Raw genomic sequence first — 15,966 nt, forward strand, 5'->3', positions numbered from 1 at the left:
GGGAAAGAGATTAATGAAGAGAAACAAATTAATAATGTCCATGTTGCTAATCTTAGCGGTGAGATAGATATCGCGCATAGGCGATGTCTTAGTTTAAAGAAAGTTAGTCTTTAGTTCACAAGCAAGAGTGCGAGAGCGAGAGAAAGAGAGAGAAAGAACACAAACATATACACATACTCACACACACCCACATACACCTACATAAAAAAAGATATATACAAACGACGTAGTGTCTACGGCAAGATCTCTAAGCCTAAGCCTAAGATTGACACAAGTGACATAGAAAAAAGAAGCATTCGATCTCTGAGAGCAATTTTACTCATGCGAATGAAAGTGTGAAATGCAAATCGAAATCGATCGATGTGACTTCGATGGGTTCGACTTTCAATGCCATATGGGATGTTCTGTAATTTTCAATTTTTATAATTTTGATTATAAATTTCTCTCTGTTTTATTTTGATTGAATTTTGTTGTATATCTATCAAATATTTGATTCCAAATATAAAGACATTAGTCGACGCGTTCTCGATTGTCGTTTTACCAGCATCGGAAATCGAACTCCACAATGAAAATCAATCGATTCTCGAACGATTTATGGAGAAACCTGCCGATCGATGCTACCAGCGAGCTCCCAGTCGTTTCCTCCTGCCAGGGGGAAGGGACCAATCGCCAGAGCAATAATGTATCTTACATTCTTTCAATCTGTATAATCCTCTTTTGGAACCTCGTTCTCAATTTTGATCTCATTCTCGTCGCAATTCCAGTGTTAACAGATTGCTTATAAAAGTAGATCGCGCGAGATAGTCGATTTAGAAATCCCGGCGCCGGGATTCATCCGCTGACAATCTTTTATCGGGACATCAATGATTCGGCAGGTACGAGCTCGTTTTTATAGTGATGAATATTTATCAAGAACCCAAGTGTATTCTCGAGAGTTTTATTCTTCAAGTATGACAGTTTTACTCTGATTTTCGACACGAAACTTTGAAGGCGAAAGTGAGCTTCACTAGGAACCTGTTTGAGATTTGATATAATAATTTCTCCTTGATATAATAATTTTCTTCTTCCTGCGGACTTATCTGACAGAGTAACTCTCTTAACAGAAGCTCACCGGAGAATTTTTTCTGTCCGAGATAGCGGCTCGGGGTAAAACTCCTTAAAATACATTTGGATTTTATATTAGAAAATAATGGTGGAAAAAGCATGTAGAAGAAAGAAAAAAATGGCAGAAGCGAATCTTATCTTTTTCTGTAGATAACCACACATATACACACATACACAATAGTCATGCACGTGTGAGAAGAGAGAAAGGGAGAGAGAGAGAACGTAAACTTAAATTATTATAAATATTAACACTAATTAATATTATTGAATATATATACCTCTTCTGTACATACAATTAAGCCACAACAATAATAATGAATAATAATTAATGATCGTGAACGATGGACGAACGGCAGAACGGGGCAAACACAATAATTGCGCATTGTTTTTAGTAAAAAGAAAAAGAGGCGAAACGCGGTAGCGAACGCGATTATTACTAAGTTGTGAATATTAATAAGTACGATTGTAATTGTAATTATATATACTTATATTCGCGGCGATATGATGATGTAATTGTATGGGATCCACGCATACACACCACACGGTATAAATATTATAAATACATTATATAATAACGACGACGACAATGGTGGAGACGATGGTGATTTTTATTATGTTATTATTATTATTATTATTATTATTATTATTATTAATTATCACCATTATTATTGCGATCATTATGGTTGTATTATATATTGTACTGAGGAATATATACACTGATATAAAAATGAAATGAGTTCAATTAAAACATGAGCGAGTACAATATTGTGGAGTAAACGGTAACGAATATAAATCCAATGCGCGTCGTGTTATTTGTACTTAGTTGTATTATTTAATTATGAACCAGACTATATACTATCGAATCTCAAAGATTTTATCGTGTTTCTTTTTTTATTAGCGTCCGTTAAAGTATCATGCGGTAAAAAATCACCTCGGAAGAGAATTCCTTTCCGGACTATTATTTCGTTTTTTTTTTTTATATTCACTTTTGAAGAGAATTAAACTCCGATTCGGGGCACGAAAAGTTTTGCAAGCGTATAGACAAAATTTGCAGACGATCATAAATGTGCAAAATTATAATGTCTTTTTTATGCGGTAAACAATAAAATATATCATCCAATATTCTCGTCAAAAATTTTCCGATCGCGATGCGACTGTGATAGTGTTTAAAAAATTTTTTAACATATTTACTTTTTGATTATCAATTGTGTAATTACTGTACCAATAATCTAAAGCGTTCTTGATAACAATACATTGGACCACGAATTTTTTCGTCGATGAGAATCATCGTCGTTAGTTCTTATTGTTAGTCTTTTGCGAATATGTTAATGTATCACGTCGCGTCACGTCGGCCAATATCTCTTTTGTTTCTGTTTCTGTTTCCAATTTTTCTAAGAGTATACACACACACATAAAATCTCCATATGAAGGAACGATTTTGCAAAAAGCGGGCTGATCGGAAAGAATCGATAAAACTTCATTTTGAAAAGTCAATTCTTTTTTAATTTTTTCTATTTATTTATTTAACTAAAAATTAAGAAAGAAATATATCTTTTTTTCTAGAGAGAAAGGAAAAGAGAGAGAAGGGATTAGAATTAATAATTATAAAAACATTCCAGAATGGCGAAAAAATATTCTCTTTCGCACATGTTCATCAAAAAAATTATTTAAAAATTACGGCTATATATGTAGATTTAATCGCATTGAAAGCACATCGTCCCATTTAATCAAGAAGACTAATTGTATCCAATTTTTATCTTAATCAAAGGGTGCCAATATTCTAGAAAATAATGCAAATGTTTTTTCGGTAATCTTCTATTTTAAAAATTATTTATCCAATGTCTCATAGAGATGACTTTCTTTAGATTTGCCCGTTTTTTCGCAAAGAAGAAAATACGGAAAAGCCGTGCGTGTTCTTTTTCGTCCTGCAAAATTTCGAGATACGGTACTATGCGGAGAGTGATTCTCTCGCGTGCGTATTTGTCTCGATGAATCTCGATTTCGAGATTCCACATTTCTCGATTTGCAAGAGGAATCGATCCATATATTATTTCTTGGCGAGCCGAACCAATGCTCAATGCGACGCTGCTGTTGGTCTGAAATCGATAATAAAGGAAAGCTGATGAATCACGATTTTCTTCTACCCGTCTGTACCTATAAGCCTGTAACATGTATTTGCAGCGGAGTATAAGGGAATAATAAAAAAAGAAGCAACAACAAAGTAACAAAGATATACACTTTTTATATGCATGATTATAAATTTTAATTTTTAATATTGAAAAGGAGGTATACATGTTATTTAAATCGATGTTTCTAAATATGAAACCTGGACTCATTTTTTCTGCAGTTGTTTCCCCACCTTTACAGCACATCTCTCTTCTCTCTTTTATGATAATATATATTTTCCATTTATTTGCTGGCGATTGAAACATTTTCAAACCAATTTTGATTATATTAAAATTTTGATTAGATTAAGATATTGGAAAATAACATCGTTCTGTCGGATTCAAGATAGATAATCGTGTTATTACATCGTATAATCAATTAAATAGTAAACGATTTTTATTTTACCTTTGCGGTATCTTTTGCAGCTATTGACTCATCGAAATTTGCAACGATAAAAGTGCTTATGTTAAAGTGAAAATTAAAATGCATATCATTTATATTTTGATATACATATAATTGGCTTTATATATGTATATATTTTTTTTAAATTGTTTTATGTATTTTGTTATCATATTATACATATCTATACCTTGTTATCATGTCGATATTCTCTTATCGTCGTGAATATTAAGGATTGTCCAGATCTCATTACAAGAAGATTGTTAGGTGATGAGCTAAGCCCATCTGAAACCAAATGAACTTCTCATATTAATTGCATAAATAATGTGAAATTTAATAATACGCGTATATAGATATAAAATAAATGAAAATATAAAATTCTCGGAAATATCAAATTTTTAAATATGCGAAAGCTTCAAAAATATTAAATTTATAAGCCTAAATATCTAAACATTATGAGTTTGAAAAATATATGAAAAATACCAATATGCAAGTATTATTAAATATGATTTTTCGTTTTCTCGGATAAAATAATTCAGCAATCGATTCTCAAGCGTATTGTATACACGGTGCTAATTTCGCATTGCTCGCAATTGTCAAGTCGCAATGTCTCGACCACGTCGCAAACGTCGGAGACGCACATTTCTCGCAATTTTTAGTCCTGAAACATTGGAAATTTTGTAAAGTTGTTGAAACTCCCGACAATGGCTGATACGCTGAAAGCATGGCTGCGTACGAGGCTGGGTGTAATCTTAGATCTTACACCTGACATGTTCGGTCGTTACACCAGAGACGGCACTTTGCTGGCCCATATCCTGCACAGCTACGATATAATAAGTAGCAGTCAATTAAGCACCATCCTTCGCACGCACGACCCGGCGCTGTCTAGAGTGAACCTGAGGACTCTACGAATCTGGTTAAAGCTCATCAACGTTACTCTGAGCGACGAATGTATCGACGAGATCTCTAAAGTATCGTTCGCAGAAAAAAAATAGAGAGCGCGAAAGAGAGAGAAATAATTAAAAAAAATTAAAATTACTATATAAGGAAAAAATACGAAATATTTCCAACAGTCTTTTTAATCGATTTCAAATAAACGTTATTTCCATTAGAAATCATATTATTTTTTAAATTAATCCATAAATATTATTCCTATCAGTCAGATAAATAAATTTCTATGAATTTCGCCTATCTCTTTCATAGGCTGAATTTATTTTTATATAAAAAATACTTTAGGGTAAAGGTGCAGCAGCTCTTCAACTCTACTACAAAGTTTATCTAAGGCTTGAAGGTAAGGATCGACTGCATTTCATCGCTCTTCAGAAAGAGCGAAAATATATGCCGAGCAGATTCGACATCTCTAAAGTATCTGAGGATCCACCTTCCTATCAACCACCCGAACATCCTCTTTCGCAGCCGTTAATCGAATCGGCCGATACCGTTCTCTGGCACAAGAGTAAATTTTGGGCGATTACGCAAGCTTGCAGACGAGAACGTCAACGATTCGAAGCCCTCATGAAATATCCTATAATCGAACCGGTCGAACATTTCATTCCGAAAGAGTTAGCGGTGGAGAAGAAGACGGAGAGCGAGATACTGGACGAATTTGCTTGCAAGCATCCGCTTCACAAGATGAAGAAGAGATACCGCGTGGTCGAATGTTGCCCCGAAAAAAGATCGTTGGATATGCTCTGTGTCAAGGATCCCGCGACCGCTGCGGAATATACCGACTTGCTGAAGAAGCGCAGTGAAAAAGCGGCTAAATCCCACGCACTCAAGATGAAGATACAAACGACGATGATGACAGAGGCTTGGGAGCGATTGTTGAGGAAACAAGATAGGTCTTTCGACGAAGCTCTTGGCAGGCGAGTGCTAGATCAGTCGCGCTACGAAAAACGAATGATGAGGAAGCTGTGCGAGGTGCGAGATTTGAGGAATAGAATCGTGGAGAACCGCAGGATCGTTGACGCGATGTTGTTGAAGGCTAGAGAGAACGAGCTGCGATTGAAGGAAGATCATCGTCGAGAGATAATGAAGGAGGAGATAGAGGACGTAGAAATGGAAGATCGAAGAATGCGTGAGCTTCGTTGGAGAATTCGCGAGGAGAAGGTGAATAGCAATGTGTGTGTGTGGGGGGAAGGGGGAGGATCATTATGCTGTACGATAAAATCCTTTTTGATAAGAATAAAAAAAAAATACATATATATAGTAATCAAATAGTTTCAAAGTGATGACAAAGAGTACAAATTAAACATGAACATGAAAATAACACAATACATAAGAGCAAAAAAAAAGAGAGACATGACAAAATAAGGACAGATATAAATTATAATTAATAACATTATAAATCAATCAAATGTTTTACACTTGAACATTTTAGGTAATAGTATAATTATTTTTTTAAGGGACGTATGTTATTATTAATTAAAATCTATTGCCATCAACATCTCTCACTTGTGCTTCTATGATTTTAATTAATAATGACATATATCTTTAAAAAATGATTGTACTATTACGTAGAATGTGCAAGTATAAAACATCTAATCGTTTTAAGATGCGCAAAATAAGAGAGAAGCATCGAAGCATCTGTTTGGAAATTATGGAAGATCTCGCGGATATTGCAGTAAAGATGGCTGAATATCGTCAGGCGAAAAACAATCATATTCCTTATTTTATTTGGAATGAATGGAAAACGTCGTTCTTGAGGAACCAACCGATATTCGAACTAGTGGACGACCATTTCGATAACGTCGAACAGATAGAAGATGTAGAAGAAATCAAAAACAAAGAAGAAACAAATAATAAAGAAATAATGGAGAATAAAGTAAAAATGAGAAATGGAGAAAAAATAAGGAGCAAAGACGAGATAAAAATTGAGAAGAAATTAAAATCTGAGGAAAAGCAGAAGCTAATTCAGTTAGAACTAGAACGTCGGCGATCTCTGGCTGATGCAGACTTTGAGAGTTATCGAGATCTAAGCTCGCCCTGGGATCAATTTGTATCGAAGGAAGAAGAAAAAGACGAAGAAGTTGTCAGATTGGGTTGCATTGTGCTTGGTTACGTCGTTCATCGGTTACTGGAGATCTTGTATCCTTATCCGAATGGAACAGCGAGTTGTGCAGTACCAAGAGTTAAGGTTGCAGCCGTTATCTCAGGGATAATAAATCCAACCTTGCACGAACAGCTGCGGGAATTATTGAAGAACAATGGAATCCGTTTGCTGAGAATGGAAGATGCGATTAATCATTGTTTGGAGAGGTACAAGCGGGAAATGGCTGACGTAGAGTATATTGATTTAAACATCGTCTCGACGACGACAAGAGATATTAAAAGATTAGAGACCAAGAGCAAAATTGATGATTCATGGGATCGGAAAAAGATTGAAAGAATAACTAATGTAACAACGTCTCAGAAGAGCTCAGCTGAGGAGAAACAAACGCAGACACCTAGGCAAATACCTTACGATGATATGGATCCAGTTTTAAGCGACACCGCGTATATAGGTAGAAAAAAATTTAGAAATAAAAAAGCTATAAAATATTGATAAGATAAAATAATTTTATCATTGAATTAATTCTAGAATCATAACTTACGATAATAATATCATTTTTATCAATATTGATAAGATAAAATAATTTTATCATTGAATTAATTCTAGAATCATAACTTACGATAATAATATCATTTTTTATAGACACAGATATATTTAATACATACAGACTCAGTTTATAAGAAATTAAATGGTATTAATATCTGAGCATTATTAATTTTCTATATTATTGACACTAGTCAATAGATTTTATAAAAATACTAATATTGTTAAAAAAATATTTATTTATTTTTGATCGTAAAACGATTGATCTGATTACTATCTGCAATATTTAGGCAAATGGACTTACGAATTTCTCACGTTGGGTGAACCGATTTCCGATGAATTAAATACGAAAATATTAATTGAATATCTAAAAGGATTTGAAGACGTCGAAGGTTGGGCGTTAATAAATTATCCTAACACATATAAGCAGATGGCAATGTTGGAGAAAGCGTTGACAGGACGCGAGATTCCTTCCAATCGTAAAATCACCAATTTCACGGATGTCAACATAGAGGACATTGATCTTCCATCAGCCAGGATTGTATTTGAGGGTGATGAAGACACACTTGCGACATACAGGCGCGTCCGATTATTTAATGTCAGAATTAAAATTATCATGTTTTATATAATTAATAATATAAATAAACATATAAAAAGAATAATGTTATATAATTATGTGCAAAAAATATTTAATATTGTTGATATTATTGATTAATATTCAGATTCATTTATTATTAGTGAATTATTAGTAAACTTTACATAGTTGCACGTGTAATAATACACATTACAATTGATTTCATTTTATTGTTGTTTTGTCAAATTACATTAATGTCTATTTTTAATTCAATAATTATTAAATATTGAAGATTTTTCAAAAAGTTAATAAATAGACAGTTAATAAGATATAAATGTTAATATAGGCAGTCTAGATTGTTGCCGAATCCAATTTCCAGAGCAAAAGATAGCTCCTCAACGACGTTTATGACAATCTATGTCAAGGCAATGTTAAAGTCAAAGACAATAGACCGTCAAGATCAGCCGTGTATATCTTTACCCGACGATGCTACGTCGATGGACGAATATTACGCTAATGAAAATATCGCATACGGATTTTTCTACAACGTTCTTGATTATTCGACCCTGAAACAGTTGGCCGAATTTATCGCGGGTCAGATTCCCAAAAAGCAATTGGAAGAAAAGATTTCACAGGCATATCATGATGAACAGAAATTTCCTGTTGACTCAAAGACGGTCGTTATTAAATGCCTGATACCGAAATCTAAGTGGGAAACCTTGAACTACGAAAAGAAGAAAGATATCGAAGCTGAGAGTAGCGATTTACAACCTGAAGTTCAAAAGCAATTAGCAAACAGTCATGTTAGACCTGGAGAAGACGATTGGCAATGGATAAATTTCTTTCAACCACCAGCTTTACTCGAAATTTTGGCTACATTCTGGGAGAGTATAGAAGAGGCTTACGTTGAAAACTTAAAGAAGATCCTCTCCTTGAAGAGAATGCACACGTCTTCCGTTGTGCCCTATAAAAATCTCGTCCTAAGGAATTTGACAAAGTTTGTCGAACGTCCCGACAAACGGCAAGTCTTACTGCAAGATTTTCAACGCGTTTTTAATGAAATCGATGAGGACCTCAGGGATGATTCCGATATGAAATGCGAGCTGCACTGCCGAGTCAGTACATAAATTTTAAATCAAAATATAATATAACAGTAAAAATTATATACGTACTAAATGATAGAGCAATTTATTAGTTTTGATAAAAATCCAGTCAATATAATTAAACATTACTAAATAAAAACTTAAAATAATAATAACATAATAAAGCGTGTGGAGAAGATGGGAGTAACGGAAGCTATCAAATTCAATTTTTTTTTAATCAAATCAGTTTTTATCTGAATATTTAATTTTAATAATTAAAAAAGCTTTTATCACAATAATTTTTATTTTAGAAAACTCTTAGTGCTTCGATAGAAAACAAAAACAATACATAATCTTTCCGTTGTTGAGAATCTAAAAGTTCTTGCATTAGGTTGACGATTTTCGGATGGAATTATGGGACTTGTGTGACGCGCGAAGACACGAAGCTGAAGAAGAAAGAAAACGCACTCTGCAGAATGAGTGGATTCCGGTGGAAGCCGTGGTTCTGGTCAACGTGTACATCGAAATCTTGCAAGCGGAAGTTGACAGATTCGTCGATACTATGCAGCTTTTACAAGATTATTATACTTCCATGTCGCAGAAACCTCTGCAGGAACCGCGATTCTCCAAGATCGTTCTCGAGCACGTCGCGTTGACAAATGTTCTTCAGGAAACCTTATTATTCGACGATAAAGAGCGAATGCTGTCAAAGAATGAATCGATCAACGCTTCTGCTCGTAAAACTATAAATATGGACCACTTTAAAACTGAGATCGAAACTTTATTGATTGATATATCGAAGAGCTTTGATCCTGATCAGAGTATTATTTATAACATTATTAAGGATAATATTCAACAAGTGCGGAGTGTCGTGAATTCCATCTCGTCCATCGTGTTGGAAATGCTGCAGAAGGAAGAAAAAACCGCGATTCCAAAGACTGATATTAAAAGCAAAAGTATCAGAAACGCGTCGCCCGATTCAACGTTTGACAAGCTAACGAAAAGAAGCCGCGATTTAATTGAGGAATGGCGGTACGCCGTTTTATTCGAGATCGATCGTATTAATCAAAGATTGGATGTGCTGGACACGGCCGCTCGATTCAACATAATCTTCCTTTTAGATACTATGAAAGAAACTTTTCATGGCATTTATCATCACATTATCGAAAGGTTGGTACCGGTCATAATCATTTATCATGTTGAATTCTTATTTTTAACGAGAGTTTATGAAATTACGAAATGATACTTTGTATCCATTAGAGGAATTACAGAATAGCTTAATTCACTTTTTCGAATATTTATAAAACGGAAAATAATTAACAGAATTAATCTTTTCGTAAAAATCATGAATTTCTTTATGATTTAAACGGCAATATTATAATTATCTGAATTTTAAGATGCTAAATCATCGTTATATATTCACTATGAGTATACACTTTAGTTAATACATTAAATACCGTAGTATTGTTTGTTACTCACAATTTAGAAATCAAATACACCACATACGACATACTTTTTTAAAGATACAAACGCGAAATGGAAAGTATCAACGAAATGGCGAACGTTTTTTGCTTTGCCATCGAAGAGGAAAGACCGATTCAGCAGGAATTACTATTAGACGGCGATCAGTTTGTCGTCAGACTAAACGGTTTGATATTTCCCGAAGATCCCAAGCGATTTGCTATACCAATCAAAGAAGTTCCTTCACCTCTGCGATTCCGAATGATTCAACTCGGCCGATTGATAGACATTTTCCGACGAATCGCTCCGCACGGAATCATGAGCGAATGCGCTCTGATTTATGTTCTCCAGGATCTGGTATCCTGCGGCGAGGAGGACTGTTATCCGTCCTTTGTGCCGTGCGCCTGGCAACAGCTGCGACCTCCGGATATCGAGAAATTGATCGAAGGACTATTCGGCGCTACAGAATACATCGAATGGCGAGAGTTCGTCGTGTATGCAATGGATCTACCTATGCCATCGCATCAGGATATCTTGAAGGCGCGAACAGCTTTTAGGATGCAGGATCCTGATCTAAGGGAGACGATCACCCGCGACCAGTTCCACTCGACACCGTTATGGTTTCTCGAAATTTCCACTTTTCACGAGGAGCTCTTGGACGAGGAGCTCGATTGCAACGAGACGATGGATATAATGTTACGCGAGGAAATCCGATTAGGCGAATGTATTTCGCATATGAAGAGCAATTTTATAGAAACGACTGAGGATAATTCTGGGTGCGTGGAGAATTCATCGAGCAGAATTCGGCAAAATAAAAACTCTTCGAGCGTAAAATTAATAAAAATAAAAATTGAGTTGCGCGCGTGCAATCTGAATACAAAATTCATTGAATGAAGCATTCTTCATTAAAATGCTTTATTTAAGTTGATTTTGATTTTTTATTTGAGCTATCTTTCATTAATTGCTTTTGATCAATCTTCTATACAGTATCAAGTATTTTCGATCAATTTTCCAATTAGTTTTTTTATTATTTGTTTTTAATTTGATGAGTCCATAACATTTTTGCACTACTCATTTTCTTGCGAATAATTATTCGCGAAAAATTGATTGTGAGATTATTTTGGCAGCGCGATACTGAGACTGACACTGGCAAAGGAACTTCTCTACCGAATGTACCTGGTAAATCGAAACGCAATCCATTATACCGCAATGTTGTTGGCTCTCTGCAAGGACAAGGATCCTCGTGAAGGTCTCGGAAAAGCATTTACTCTTGCTATGGGTGCCAGAGTTTGTACCGATACAGTAGAAGGTGAAAAATACGTCGACGAGCTCGTTGAGAAGAAGCGCCGTGATAGGGAATTGCACTTAAATCAAGATTATCTACATGAGGAAGCTAATGAAGTAATTAATAAATTCGTAAAATTTGTGTTAAAGCTGATTTATGCGATTATGTTTGAAATCGACTTTGTCGCGTTTGCAATTTAATAAATACAATAAATAAAAAATAATATAAAATAATATAAATATTAAAATGGAATAAAGAACAAGAATAATGTTTGCATATTGAAATCTTTATATAAGTAAGCATCATAAATATTTATTGAATTAACAGTTAATAATTAAAATAACAAGATGAATGATTAAGAATATTACTTATTTCATAAAAAGATAAAGCATGAATATTAAATCACATATGTAACTGTGGAAAAAAAATCGTCAAGAATCTACATACATTAGTATTACATCGTAAATATAAAAAAGCATAATTAGAAATCCGGGAAGAAAAATTAATTTTGTTAAATAAAAATGAAATATTTGGTTTTAGATAGTGCAAGAAATTATCAATCACATAATGAATAGAATGGCAAAGGCTGTCGGTATACTTGAAAAAGTTCACGATCATGATTTACCTCCGAAACGAATAATGATACAGCAGTTAAACGGATTGGACGAGATAGATCCGGCTGAGCTTTTGCCACCGGAAGAAACAGCGGAACACTTAGTTATAGAAGATTTGTCGGCATTCAGTGATGAACAGGAATACGAGCCGTACGTCGCATCAGCTCTGTCAACTGACGAAGCGCCCGAAGATTACGATATGATTCAGCTAGATGAAAGAGTGATCTTTTGGCTGCCACGGAACGTTTGTTTGGTAAATTTATTCGTTTATTATTTTTGCGGATGATTTTAAACAATCTTTTTATTCTCTACCGAAGAAAATTGCCTTTTAATCAGAAACATGAATTTTTAACTTGAAACGGAATTTCTTTTAAATCTTTAATCTGAAGTTTGAAGCAACATTTGTATTAGAAAAGCAACTTTTAATTAGGAATCCAATTTTAATTAGTAAAATAAATATAACATCGTATCGATAATATATGTATATAAAATATGTAAATATATTTTTGTGGTGTAAATTTTTGATTTATCTATTGAAAAATGTATGTCAGAGTAATGATTTCTAATAATAATTTAAAAGTTTTTATTCGAATGATTCTTTTTCAGACGGTTTTGTCTACGTGTTTACCGTGGCTTGCACAGCAGCCGAATCTTTTTAAAACTTTTATGAGTCTTCGCGAAGAAATAGCGCGCGTATACGACGAATTGAGAGATGAAGAGCTAAACGACGATAAAGATCTCGTTTTATCTCATCGTTTATTAAATCACAGTTTTATATACAAATTACTCTGCGCTTCTAACAAGTTTGTTTCAAAAAATATGACAGATTTACTCCGAAACATTCTAAAAGATAGATATGAAACAACATAACGATGTGAAGGTTTATATTAAAAGCATTAAATATGAATGAAAGATAAATCTATGTGATAATATAGAATAAAGCATTCTTTTCTCGATCATTAATTGGATATTCATAAATCGATCTCACATTTTGGTAAAATATTGCTTCGTAAATACTATCGTAAATTATAAATCATCTGATGTCCACGCAATAGACTATTTATCAACGTTAATTTGAAATACGAGGTACAGAATATATACAGAGTGTCGCAATAAATGTGAGCAATCTCTCGCGGGAATAGGTAAAAATAACCCCATATTTCCTATCCATATTTCCTATACAATTTTTTTCTAAAATGCATATCTACCGAGATATGCATTGTCTTTAAATTAAAATTTGAGAAGCGTTTTTCCTGAAATAATTTTTATATCACTTTGTAAATATTAATAATTTGTAATAATTACTTTTATCTTAAAGATCTTTAAAATAGCGTGATAGATTTCTTAATACCACGTCGGAGGGTCAGATGCAGACCATCTATAAATCTTCTAACATACAAAACTTTGAAGCCAATAGATTTCTGTTATTTTTAAATATGTATTTTGATTCTCCATACCTTTTGTAAAGATACTTTTGTTTTATTTCGTCAATAACTAATTGTTTTTGAGAAAAACACATTTGATAAAAAGTAAACCTTTATTTTCAGATGATAGAATAAAATTACAAAAATTAAAAATTAGCCGAAATTACAAGAAATGTTTTATATTGCTTCCCCCCCATTCGAACGTATTTTCGTGCACGACGAATTAACGACTGTTGTATCGCAGATCCGAGTAATTAACATAACGATAAACTCCGTGATATATTAATCGCTTATTAAATAATTGATCTATAATTTAAAATATTTGTATAATTTAATATTCCGCTTGTATATACGTAATAATACGCAAAATATTTTCGGCTGCGAATTATCAATAACATAGTATTCAGCCTTGGCGGCATAAACATTAGCGCTCTATTGTTTATGTTTTACGGCTTTGTTATCATTCGCGCGACCATACTTGAATAGTACCGTAATAGTGGGAGACGCTACGTCACAAATTCCTTTCTTATATTTATTATCATTCACGCGACGACACTCGAGTAGATATCATATCGTTGGTGCTGTCATCGTGCCGCGGATGACTTGTCGCGTCGTCGGTGCCGTCATTGTGCCGCGGACGGATTTCGCGTCGCGTGTCAGTACAGCATTGCCACGAGTCGCACAATGGCTCATATGTGGCACGCGCATTTGTGCGTTGAACGCACATTAGTGCGTCGTCGTTGCCGTCATCGTGCCGTACGAGCAACGATGCGTCGCGTTGTCGCGATATCGCGTTTTCGCGTCGTCGCGTCTTCGCGGTAGACTTCTATCTCGTTTTTACAATTGTCATCGAGGATCATACTTCGTTGCCGACTAAATGGGATGTCTCTCAGCGTTGCAATCTTTAATATATTAATACCTATTAATATAATTAATTTTATATTAATATCAATTAATATTAATACTATATTAATATTATATATTATATAAATATTTATGTATTAATAAATTTAATATATTAATGTAGGGGCAACGTTAAAACGCCTCAGTATCGCGGCTGAGGTGAATGCCGGCCGCGTAGCAACGTATGTTCGTGCATAGTTTAGATGCATGTTCGCGCGGTTAATCTTGAACTTCGGTTCAAGAATTATCGGTTGTTGAGGGCACGTTCTGCTCCGACGAACGGTTCGGCCCGAATCGGTTAGAGTTCGGTCGATTGTTTTGGAATCGTCGTTCATGGGTCCCTTCTCTTGTACCGTCTAACAGCACATTGTAGCAATACTAACATGTTTGGCATTTGAGGAGTTGGCTGAATTAATTAGGTTTGATTTTTGCTCGCTAGAGAAGTTGATCTCCCGTTTTCTGAGTGATCTAGATTGTTAGCACTTAAGGAGGTGGGTATCTTCTTTCTCGACCCGTCTCTCAGCCTTACGATAAACCCGGCTCAGTCTGTATGATAGAGACTTGGTGGTTCGTATGAAATCGTTCCTAATGAAGTTCGAGTCGGCCCTCGATGGGAGCAGGCGCGGACCAAGAGTCGAGCGAACCCCATTCGCGTCGATTTCATCAATCGATTTCGTCTTCTTCCGCTTCCGCTTAACCTTTGCTCGAAGTAATTGGTGAATTCCCGACTTGTCGACTCGAAGTGTAATTCTCACGTGAAGCGGGGTTCGATCGTGCCGAAATTCGAAAGTGCGGGAGTGTCGTTCAAAGTATCGCGTGTACAAGTGCGGAAGTAATATCTTTTAATAAAAGTGCGAGAGTGTCGTTTAAAGTATCGCGCGTGTGAATCAACCTGAGAGGAGGTACTGGCGATAATAATTAGCCGGCAACGGAAGGAATTTTTATCCTGCATTGATCTCCGATAGAGGTCAAAACGACATCTCTGGCTAGATGTAGCCGGAATGAATATGGCCAGGATCAACGAAAGGTAGGTCCAACTGGCCCAACAGAAACAACATGCGGTACATTTTATTAGGGTACGCGAGTAGGATACATGAGTAGGACACGCGAGTAGGGCACGCGAATAGGGCACGCGATTAGGACACACTCCCCAAAATATCGGTGATCCCCGATTCCCGCTGGCTTAACCAGCAAAAGTAGGATTGTTAGGACTGTTAGGAATATCTTAATATACGATTCTTAAGCAATTAAATGCTTACTAGGAATTAAAAAAATACTAAGACTATTAAAATATTGGGGAGATAAATCAAAAAATGAAATATAAATAATATAAAATTTAAATTTATTTCCAGGCAATTT

The 15,966-nt window shown here is 34.8% G+C and overlaps 1 pseudogene; it reads left to right on the forward strand.

The window, feature by feature from the left end:
* Positions 1–4,373: 4,373 nt before the first annotated feature.
* The window catches only part of LOC115235176, a 60,458-nt pseudogene continuing 48,865 nt past the window's right edge, over positions 4,374–15,966 (forward strand).

The sequence above is a fragment of the Formica exsecta genome, unplaced genomic scaffold (genome assembly GCF_003651465.1).
Source record: "Formica exsecta isolate Colony F162 unplaced genomic scaffold, ASM365146v1 scaffold211, whole genome shotgun sequence".
NCBI classification, from domain to species: domain Eukaryota; kingdom Metazoa; phylum Arthropoda; class Insecta; order Hymenoptera; family Formicidae; genus Formica; species Formica exsecta.